The sequence below is a fragment of the Eptesicus fuscus genome, chromosome 19 (assembly GCF_027574615.1).
Source record: "Eptesicus fuscus isolate TK198812 chromosome 19, DD_ASM_mEF_20220401, whole genome shotgun sequence".
Classification (NCBI taxonomy): domain Eukaryota; kingdom Metazoa; phylum Chordata; class Mammalia; order Chiroptera; family Vespertilionidae; genus Eptesicus; species Eptesicus fuscus.
Window position 1 is genome coordinate 29,881,493 of NC_072491.1, and position 10,729 is coordinate 29,892,221.

The 10,729-nt window shown below is 50.3% G+C and overlaps 1 pseudogene; it reads right to left on the reverse strand.

Moving 5' to 3' along the window:
* Positions 1–9,579: 9,579 nt before the first annotated feature.
* On the reverse strand, positions 9,580–10,404 carry LOC129147219 (40S ribosomal protein SA-like; annotated as a pseudogene).
* Between the last annotated feature and the right edge of the window lie 325 nt (positions 10,405–10,729).

A 10,729-nucleotide genomic window follows, 5' to 3' on the forward strand; every position in this document is an offset into this window, starting at 1 on the left:
TGGTGATAACTGGCTTTCTTTGGCTTACAAAGAATATATATACTAGATTTTGCTGCCATTTAACAATTCATTTACATGTGAAAATTGGATATTGTCCAGTGGAGCTATTCTAAAATGTCATCCATTGGCTGTAAATATTAGTAGAATTTCCAGCAGAAAAACAAAAACCTGCATTCTTGTTGTATTGGCTGTAACCAAAATGAGACTTCATAATTTAGGGATTTAACTTAGCAGTATATAGTTATCAGCAAACAAAAGTGCAATTGCCTAAGCTCCCCGGGATGTGATCAACCACCATTGCATTAGTACTGAAGGTGAATGCGCATTTTCACAGCTTACAGCAGCATTCACGTTTTACCACTGCTCAAAGGACAACCAGAGATTCAATGATGGAGAAGGACATTGGTGATTTGTTCCAATAACAAATATCTACATCTATTCTTAGGCTTGCATTCCCCTTTAAGCACTTGAGGAAATGGTGAACAAATTAACTTCCCTGACCGTAGAAAAAGAATTTCAGTATAGACAAAGGCAAAATGTGGCCAGGAATGCATGGGAAAAATTGTTGATGTGACTGGAACTAAGGAAACAGCTGGTTAAGATAATATGAGACAAATGTAATGAAAACCTCACTATTTTTAAGTTGATAAGTAGTTTCAAATATTTTGTTGTATTTTTCTCTTGAAAGTTAGCAGCTGCTATAGTCCCCAAATCTTAATTTAATATGTAATATTTTAATATTAGATATAAGATATTCATTAAAGAAAAAGTAGAATTTAAAAGGATGCACAAAAGAAGAAAATGCCACCAGTCAGAGATAAACCGCTGTTTATACCTTCAAATGTGTATATATCTCTTTATATTCTATACAGGATTTGGTAAGTTGCTTTATTCACAGAATATTTTGTTACAATAAATATACTTCTGCAACATCTCCTTTGATGACTGAACTATATGAATGGTTCATCATAACTTATTGAACTAGTCCCCTATTTTTAGACATTTAGGGTATTTTTTTGTTTTTCACTCTTGTGAACAATACCATGAGATACATGCTTCTAGACCAGTGGTTCTCAACCTTTCTAATGCGGCCACCCTTTAATACAGTTCCTCATGTTGTGGTGACCCACAGGTTGAGAACCGCTGCTGTAGAGCCTAAGACCATTGGAAAACACAGATATTTACATTACGATTCATTAACAGTAGCAAAATTACAGTTATGAAGTAGCAACGAAAATAATTTTATGTTGGGGGTCACCACAACATGAGGAACTGTATTAAAGGGTCGCGGTAGCCAAAACCGGTTTGGCTCAGTGGATGGAGCGTCGGCCTGCGAACTGAAAGGTCCCAGGTTCGATTCCGGTCAAGGGCATGTATCTTGGTTGCGGGCACATGCCCTGTGGGGGGTGTGCAGGAGGCAGCTGATCGATGTTTCTCTCTCATCGATGTTTCTGGCTCTCTATCCCTCTCCCTTCCTCTCTGTAAAAATTCAATAAAATATATTTAAAAAAAAAAAAAAAAAGGGTCGCGGCATTAGAAAGGTTGAGAACCACTGTTCTAGACCAGGGTTTCTCAGTCTCAGCACAATTGACATTTTGAGCTAGATAATTCTTTGTTGTGGGGGCTATCCACTGCATTGTAGAATGTTTAATGACATTTCTGGCCTTCACCCACCAGATGCCTGTAGCAACCTTTCCCCTCCAGTTGTGACAATAACAAGGATCCAACATTCACTCCCCAATAGCCCCCCACCATGAACCGCTGCTGTAGATGAATCTTTACTAGTAGCTAATTTTAAATGTCTTGGATCAATTGCTACATATGCTTTGATAGCTTAATCAAAGAATAAGCATATTTTAAATACTTTGGAATTGGGTAAATTGCCCTCAGGGAAGGTTAGACCAAATAGATGCTTCTAGCAGTATGATGGAGATTTTGTTTCTTTGTAAAATTTAAAAATATTCTTAAGACCATTACAAACTTTGTTTTAAATATCTCTTGCCATAACCTTCCATTACCAGTTTTCGTAGTTCTTTACAGTTAGTTGTAAAGACTTTACTGCAGTTATTTGTGTCTTTCTGCGTTCGGCCATCTACTGGTCTGTTGCTGCAATGACAGTGTCATCATACTACCGGTACTTCCAAAAGGAAATTTACAGCAGTGAAAAAGTAATTCAGGGTACATGTGTGTATTTATGAATAACGTTATGACAGAAAAATGTCAAATGAATGTGGATGACTCTGTTTAAACACTGTTTGCTGAAATTTTGGTCTAAATAAATTTATGTTAAAACATTGAAGTCTGAAATTTAAGAAAAACCAGAGAGTTTTACCAAAGAATGCTATTTGCCTTCTTTTGTGAGATGATTGGAACCTATGGCTTTAACCGCACACTAATTCTGCTGGGTTGCTTTTATGTGGTGGACAGCCTCAACTATGGCCCCAGTGATCCCTACCACCTGCTATGCACACCACCTGGAATGCTCTCCATTTGAGTGTAGGAACCTGTGACTTGCTTCTAAACACTAGAATTTGGCAAAAGTGCCAGGATGTCACTTCCCTGAATAGATTACAGAAGATTCTGACTTTTTTTTTTTTTTATTGAATTGTTTTTGACTTTTATTTGTTGATTTCAGAAAGAGAGGCAGAAGAGGGGAGAAATATCGATTTGTTGTTTCATTTATTTATGCATTCATTGGTTGATTACTGAGCTACCCAGTCAGGGCGAATATTGAATTTTTTAATTCAGATTTTTTCCTAACCAGTACTATATCTTTTTTTTTTTTAATTTCTTTATTGATTAAGGTGTCACATATTTGTCCTCATCCCCCCATTCCCATCCCACCCCTCTCCCCACGCATGCCCCAATCCCCTGTTGAACTTAACCGTTGGATAGGCTTATATGCATGCATACAGGTCCTTTGGTTGAACTCTCCCCCTCCCCCCCCCCCTCCCCCCACTCTCCCCTATCCTCCCTCCGAGGCCCGATAGTCCGATCGATGCCTCCTTGCTTCTGGTTCTGTTCTTGTTCCTCAGTCTATGTTGTTCATCATTTCCCCTAGATGAACGAGATCATATGTCACTAGATATATACTAATAAGAACTGAATGTGAGACGAGCAATAATAGTTATGCTGACAGGCAAATGAATCAATCTGTAGCGAGCTTCCCCCTGGACCAACAGTTCTTTTGAGACCCAATTTCGATGTCCAGTAGTTCCTTATGTGTACATGTCAGCACTGACCCCTCAGCTCTGGGTGGTGGACAAATGGTGGTAATGGAGGTCCGACTCCCTCTGGTTTGGTCTCGGCCGAACCCAGGGGCACGGCGTCACCCGGACTAAGGGGCACGTGGCCTCACCCATACCCAAGGGGCGCGTGGTCTCACCCGGGCCTGGGACCCAGCCTCACCCGGATGGATCCAGGGGCGCACGGCCTCACCCGGACCCAGGATCTGGCTTCACCCGTACCCAGGGACGCTTGGCCTCTCCCAGACCCAGGGGCACGTGGCCTCACCCGGGCTTAGTTGCACAAGGCCTCACCTGGATCCAGGGACACATGGTCTCTCCCGGACCCAGGGACGCTTGGCCTCTCCCAGACCCAGGGCCACTTGGGCTCACCCGGGCCTAGGTGCACGAGGCCACATCCGGATCCAGGGACGCATGGTCTCACCCGGACCCAGGGACGCTTAGACTCTCCCAGACCCAGGGGCACGTGGCCTCACCCGGGCCTAGGTGCACGAGGCCTCATCCGGATCCAGGGACACATGGTCTCACCCGGACCCAGGGACGCTTGGCCTCTCCCAGACCCAGGGCCACTTGGGCTCACCCGGGCCTAGGTGCACGAGGCCTCATCCGGATCCAGGGACGCATGGTCTCACCCAGACCCAGGGACGCTTGGCCTCTCCCAGACCCAGGGGCACGTGGCCTCACCCGGGCCTAGGTGCACGAGGCCTCACCCGGATCCAGGGACACGTGGTCTCACCCGGACCCAGGGACGCTTGGCCTCTCCCAGACCCAGGGCCACTTGGGCTCACCCGGGCCTAGGTGCACGAGGCCTCACCCGGATCCAGGGACACATGGTCTCACCCGGACCCAGGGACGCTTGGCCTCTCCCAGACCCAGGGCCACTTGGGCTCACCCGGGCCTAGGTGCACGAGGCCTCACCCGGATCCTGGGACACATGGTCTCACCCGGACCCAGGGACGCTTGGCCTCTCCCAGACCCAGGGCCACTTGGGCTCACCCGGGCCTAGGTGCACGAGGCCTCACCCGGATCCAGGGACACATGGTCTCACCCGGACCCAGGGACGCTTGGCCTCTCCCAGACCCAGGGCCACTTGGGCTCACCCGGGCCTAGGTGCACGAGGCCTCACCCAGATCCTGGGACACATGGTCTCACCCGGACCCAGGGACGCTTGGCCTCTCCCAGACCCAGGGCCACTTGGGCTCACCCGGGCCTAGGTGCACGAGGCCTCATCCGGATCCAGGGACGCATGGTCTCACCCGGACCCAGGGACGCTTGGCCTCTCCCAGACCCAGGGGCACGTGGCCTCACCCGGGCCTAGGTGCACGAGGCCTCACCCGGATCCAGGGACACATGGTCTCACCCGGACCCAGGGACGCTTGGCCTCTCCCAGACCCAGGGCCACTTGGGCTCACCCGGGCCTAGGTGCACGCGGCCTCACCCGGATCCAGGGACACATGGTCTCGTCTGGACCCAGGGGTGTGTGGGCTCTCCCAGACCCAGGGGCGCTTGGCCTCGCCCGGGCACGGGATCCAGCGTCATCCGGGTCCAGGGGCACTTGGCCTCACCCGGACCCGGAGTCCGGCCTCACCTGGACCCAGGGGCATGTGGCCTCACCTAGACCCAGGGACGTGAGGCCTCACTTATACCCAGAGGCGTGTGACCACACCCGAGCCCAGAGGCGCGCAACCCCGCCCGCACCCGGGTCTCAGCGGGGCCCCGTCTTCCCGATCCCAACTCCCGCCGGTCAATCCCCCCTCAGCAATTCCCCTGGCCATCCCTCCAGAGCTCCAGTATGGCTGCTGCAGAACTCGTCGGGCGGCGGCTCGGCGAAGCTCCGGTGCACCCGGTGCATGGCGGTGGGCCGGTCTGGCGTCGCTGCGTCGGCCCTTGGGTCTGCATCGGTGGCCGGTCGCCGAGCATGCGCACCTGGCCGCTTCCGGGGCGTTGAGATTCTTGACGGACTCGGAGGTCAGCAAGCGCGGAGTCTCCCACCCCATGTCTCATAGGGGCTCGTCTGTCCGTGCTTGGCTGCCAGTGGAGCCGTCCCCTCAGCCGGAGACCGCCGGGGGAACTGCGCCGAGCACCTTCCAGGCCGCTGTTGTATCGCCTGAGCCATAGTTCTTTTGTGTCGCCTGAGCCGTAGTTCTTAAAGTGTGGTCTTTGGGTCACCGGCATCAGCATCATCCCACATACCCCTCTTTTATTCTAGTTGTAGAGCATCTACTCAGCCATCCCTATGGTGGTCTTGGATGGTGTCTGCTCTGCTCTCTTGTCGTAGTCTCAAAGTTGTTGTGGTAGGCAACAATCAGGCTTCCGCCCTATGCCTCCATCTTGGTCCTCCTTTGTATAGTTAAGTCTTGATTGTTGTTGGTGTCACTGGGGGGGCTCTCTTTGTCTATAAAGGAAGAGTTGCTGTGCAGGAGACACGTTTATGGGCCGGGTCTTGGTGCAGCAAAGCTTTGGCGCTCACTGAATATTCCCGTTGAATGTGTCCCTTATGCACGTGGTTGAAATCTGGTGTCATCTCCCACAGACCACTAGATGCCCTCGTTTCTGGGTCTCCAATGGGGTGTAGATCAGCTACTGCCTTAGGCACTCAGCAAGGATTACAGCAAAAACTGTAGTTTCTTCCTCCTGTCTGAGTGGCCCTGGAGCAGTCCGATTAGAACAGCAGTTCATCTGGTCCGCTGCCAGAGGGCAGGCCACCCACATGCATAAGCCGTTGCTTGGGGCGCAGGTGTGCCTGCAAGACTTGCGGGGCAGGTCTTCAAAACGTGCGGGGCGGGTCACAGGGCGGGGCGGGGTCTCAGGACGCCAACAGGCCATGGTGCGGCGAGCCGCGATGGCTGTGAGTCTGGTCCTTCTGCCTTCCACGTATCTAAGTCCCCTCGTTCCGCACTCCAGCGCAGCAAACACTGATTGCTGGGCGCACCTCCGCAAGAGTCCCGCCTCTCCCCGCAGGCATCTGGGTCTCCCGGGGTTCGCCAGAAGATGGATTTCAGGGTGATGGAGAGCTAATCTCCCCTAGGTTTGGAACAAAAGCCCCTTTCCCCCGCCACCAGCCAGACCCACGCACCTCCACACCTCATCCCCTCCGATTTCGCTGGGTGCGAGGCTACAGAACAGCCTTTAACCTCCGCCGCCATCTTTTTCAAACTTCCCAATTTGTACTTCTTAATCCCTTCATTTCAGTCAACTCTACTGAAGTCTAGCGCCGCCGGGAGGTGCACGGAAAGGGCGCCCGGGCCTCCGTCCGGTGCGCGGTGCGCGCGTCCCGCGGAACCAGGCGCGCGAGGGCCGTGCGGCTGGGACGGGTGCTGGGCGGCCGCCGAGCTCCAGGCACCGCCATCGCCGCGTTCCGGACGTCGCCGCCGCGGCGTCCCCCCAATTTGTATTTCTTAATCCCTTGAATTCAGTCGACTCTACTGAAGTCTAGCGCCGCCGGGAGGTGCACGGAGAGGGCGCCCGGGCCTCCGTCCGGTGTGCGGGGCGCGCGGCCCGCGGCACCAGGCGCGCGGGGGCTGCGCGGCGGGGACGGGTGCTAGGAGGCCGCCGGGCTCCGGGCGCCGCTGCTGCGGCGGCGTCCCCAGCGTCCCGGGCCGGGCGGCCTGCGGGGGCGGCGGAGTTGCGAAAGTGAGTGAGTTTCCCAGGGTTTCGCCCGGAATGGGGTTCAGTGCAATCGGAGCCGGTGCTCAGCGCACTCCGGAGCCTTTATCTCCTTCCTGCCAGTGAACTCCGGCCAGGTCATCAGCCGCCCCTTCCTCTCCGGTTCCATCCTCCCCGCAGGCGCGTGTGCTCGTGTCTCCGCCCGTTTCTCCATACCTCAGGCTTTTACGGCTTCCCCGACTGTCCCCGTGGCCGTCTCCTTCCCCCCAGCTGTGGGCATTTCAGTCCACCAACTTTCCTGTGGTTCTGGACGATGTCCGTTCTGACCTCTAGTTGTACTTTTGAAATTGTTGTGCCCGGCTGCAGGTTAGGTGTTTAACCTATGCCGCCATCTTGGTTTCACCCAGATTCTGACTTCTGTCTTGCTAACAGACTCTCGCTATAACTAGCTTTGATGAAGCGAGCAACCACGTTAAGAATCGCTGTATGGAGAGGCTCATATGGCAAGGAAATGAGGGCAGCCCGTGACTGACAATCAGCAAGGAACTGAGGCTCTTGGTTCAACAGCCCCAAAAGAATTGAAATTCTGCCTGGCTGGTGTGGCTCAGTGGTTGAGCATCAATCTATGAACCAGGGCACATACCTAGGTTACAAGTTCCTAGGTATTCCTGGTGCCGGAAGCAACTGATCAATATCTCTCTCACATTGATGTTTTTCTCTCTCCCTTCCTCCCTCTCTAAAATCAGTAAAAGTATATAAACTCTTTGTTTAAAATTGCCTCATTTTGTCATGGAGTATTTTGCTTGTTAAATGTTGTACCCTGGCTGGTTTGGCTCAGTGGATAGAGCATCAGCCTGTGGACTGAAGGGTCCCAGGTTCGATTCCAGTCAGGGGCATGTGCTCGGGTTGCGGGCTCGGTCCCCAGTAGGGGGCATGCAGGAGGCAGTTGAGCGATGATTCCCTCTTATCATTGATGTTTCTATCTCTCCCTCTCCCTTCCTATCTGAAATCAATAAAAATATATATTTTTAAAAGTTGTGCTTAAAATTCACCAATTAAAAAAAAAAGTTGCATTACAATATTGTTTTCCTTGATTACTGAGGTTTTTTGTGACATAGGAAATGTTACACTGAGGTGAATACCTCCCAAGGCCTCAGCCTACTCCTGGCTCTGATGGGCACATGTTAGAAGAAGCAGCTGTGGTGCAGCACAGGGGACCCTGGAAAGTTGGGAGGACATTTGCAAGTCCAGACTCCACCACGTACTAGGCATGCCATTTCTCAAGAGCCACGTCATCTACATGAGCCTTACTTACTCATTTGTAAAAGGAGGGTGTTGAACTAGATGATCTTCCCACTATGAAAATCTATTGTGTGGAACCAAACAGATTCAAGGATATCTCTTCATCATTAACATATTGCCAGATGTTCAAGATGCCTTCTGCCTTCTCTATCCCTCCTTCCTGCTCCCAACACCAGCGGGGCCAGATTTAGAATCTGGGGGTGGGGTGGGGGTGGCTTAAAATAGCAGAGGAAGGTCTCTTCTTCCCATTTCAAGTCCTTTGCTCTAGGGTGACTGTCCATGTGATTTGGCCAAGTATGTACAGTCTCAGTACTTTCACTCAAAAGTGACCCAATTTAGGTTATAAATTTTAGGATCTTACTCCAGCACAAGTCTAACCCATGATAGTGGAAAGCTTTGCATTGGATTAGCTTAGAGCTTTAAACAGTATTGGACATAGATTTAATAACCTGAAGTTACCAGATAGTCATAGACCCTTTCCTAGATGTTTATTAAGAGATGGGAAAAGGTGATTTGACACAATGGAGTTGAAATCAGTTACTGGAGGGAAAATGAAAACTCTTCCATGTCTGTACCCTCCTGGATTGGGACTCATCAAGAAATTGATTGCTAAGAAAGACCTTCCACATTCTGAGATTATTTTTTAAAAGTTATCCCTGGTTTCTTTGAGTAATTTTATGATTTCATTATGGAATGGATTTAGAATTATATCAAACGCCTTTTCATTAACTCAGCAGGTGTTTATATGATTTTTCTTTTTGATCTATTTTGATCTATTAATAGTTGAGCCTTTTTTTAAAAGGAATATTTCTTTTTTAAAAATATTTTTTATTGATTTCAGAGAGGAAGGGAGAGAGAGAGAGAAACATCAATGATGAGAGAGAATCATTGATCATCTGCCTCCTGCATGCCCCACACCGGGGATTGAGTCTGCAACTCGGGCATGTGCCCTAACCAGGAATCAAACCATGACCTCCTGGTTTATAGGTTGACACTTAACCACTGAGCCATGCCAGCGGGGCAAGGCACCCTATTTCATATGTAGTTCTTCAAGTACTCATGAGGTACCTTTTTCCTATTTTTCTTATTTGTTTCCTATATGCATTTTCTTTCTTTCCTTTTCTTAGGAACTTTCTTTTCCGTCAACCTTATTTCCATTCTGTTGAGATTTTGTGGAAGAACGGCTTAAGATCACTCAGTGATTGTTCCTGCCCCTCAGTGGCCTGAGCAGTGGGGGCTACAGACCAGTCTTCAGTAGGAAACTGCTGAATAGGCACAAACATGCACGCCTTCAGACCCGAGTGCAACCTCAGTTGAGCAGCAGTGAACTTGGGCGCTGGAGCCATCCATTCACCCTGAGATTCCTCCTTGGTCACAGCCTTTTCAGCAGTGCCTGCTCTTCCTTTTCAATCTCTTCAGGATCTCTCTAGAAGTAGTGATCAGGCATGACTTCCATGGGTGTTCATGGGAGAGGGTGCCATGTATGTTCAGTACTTCCCAGGACAGCATCTACCACATCAGACCCACTGAGTGAGCCTCCTTGTTGTTGCAAGGGATGGCAATGCCCACATAACACAGAGGAGAGTCTGTTACACAAAGCAATGCTAGGCCGGTTAACATAAGACGCCTCTGTGAGACGCTGGTGGTCATAACCACCAGAAGTCTCGGCTCCAGGAAGGCTGCCTGGATCTGGTTTGGAGAAGGGTCCAGGAGTGAAGCAGCAGCAACAGGAGGGCTCCAGGGGCAGCAGCAAACTTCAGCACAGCTCCCTGGCCAGTGTTCCTGGATGATATGCCTGACATCAGCGGGGTTTGCAGTGGCAACAATGGCACGAGCTGCCAGCAGAAGCTTCCCCCAGGTCCTCTTCAGTTTTTTAAAAAAATATATTTTTATTGATTTCAGAGAGGAAGGGAGGGGGAGAGAGAGATAGAAACATCAATGATGAGAGAGTATCATTGATCGGCTGCCTCCTGCACGCCCCCTACTAGGGATCGAGCCCACAACCCGAGCATGTACCCTTGACTGGAATTGAACCTGGGACCTTCCAGTCCCCAGTCCAATGCTCTATCCACTGAGCCAAACCAGCTAGGGCCCTCTTCAGATTTATGATGTAGATGCCATCACTGTTCCTTTTGTAGATGTACTGTTGCATCTGGAAGTCAAGGTTGGTGCCACCTAAGTGGGTTCCTGCTGCAAGGAATTTGAGGACATCCTCCGCCTTCATTTGCAGAACATCAAGGGATCTGGACATTGTGAGAGATGGGCCCCTCTCTGGGTAGCGAGGAACTGGTATATGCATTTTCTTTATCATGAATTGACTTTTCAAGATTTTTACCCATTTCTTGCCTTGGCTGGGTGGCTTGGTTAGAGCGTTGCCCTATACACCAAAAGGTTGCAGGTTCGATTCCCAGGCAGGGCACATACCTGGGTTACAGGTTTGATCCCTGGTCTGGTACATATGGGAGGCAACCAATTGATATTTCTCTCTCACATCAATGTTTCTCTCTCTCTCTCTCAAATTAATAAAACAACAACAACATATCCTCAGGTAAGGATTAAGGAAAAAAAAGATTTTT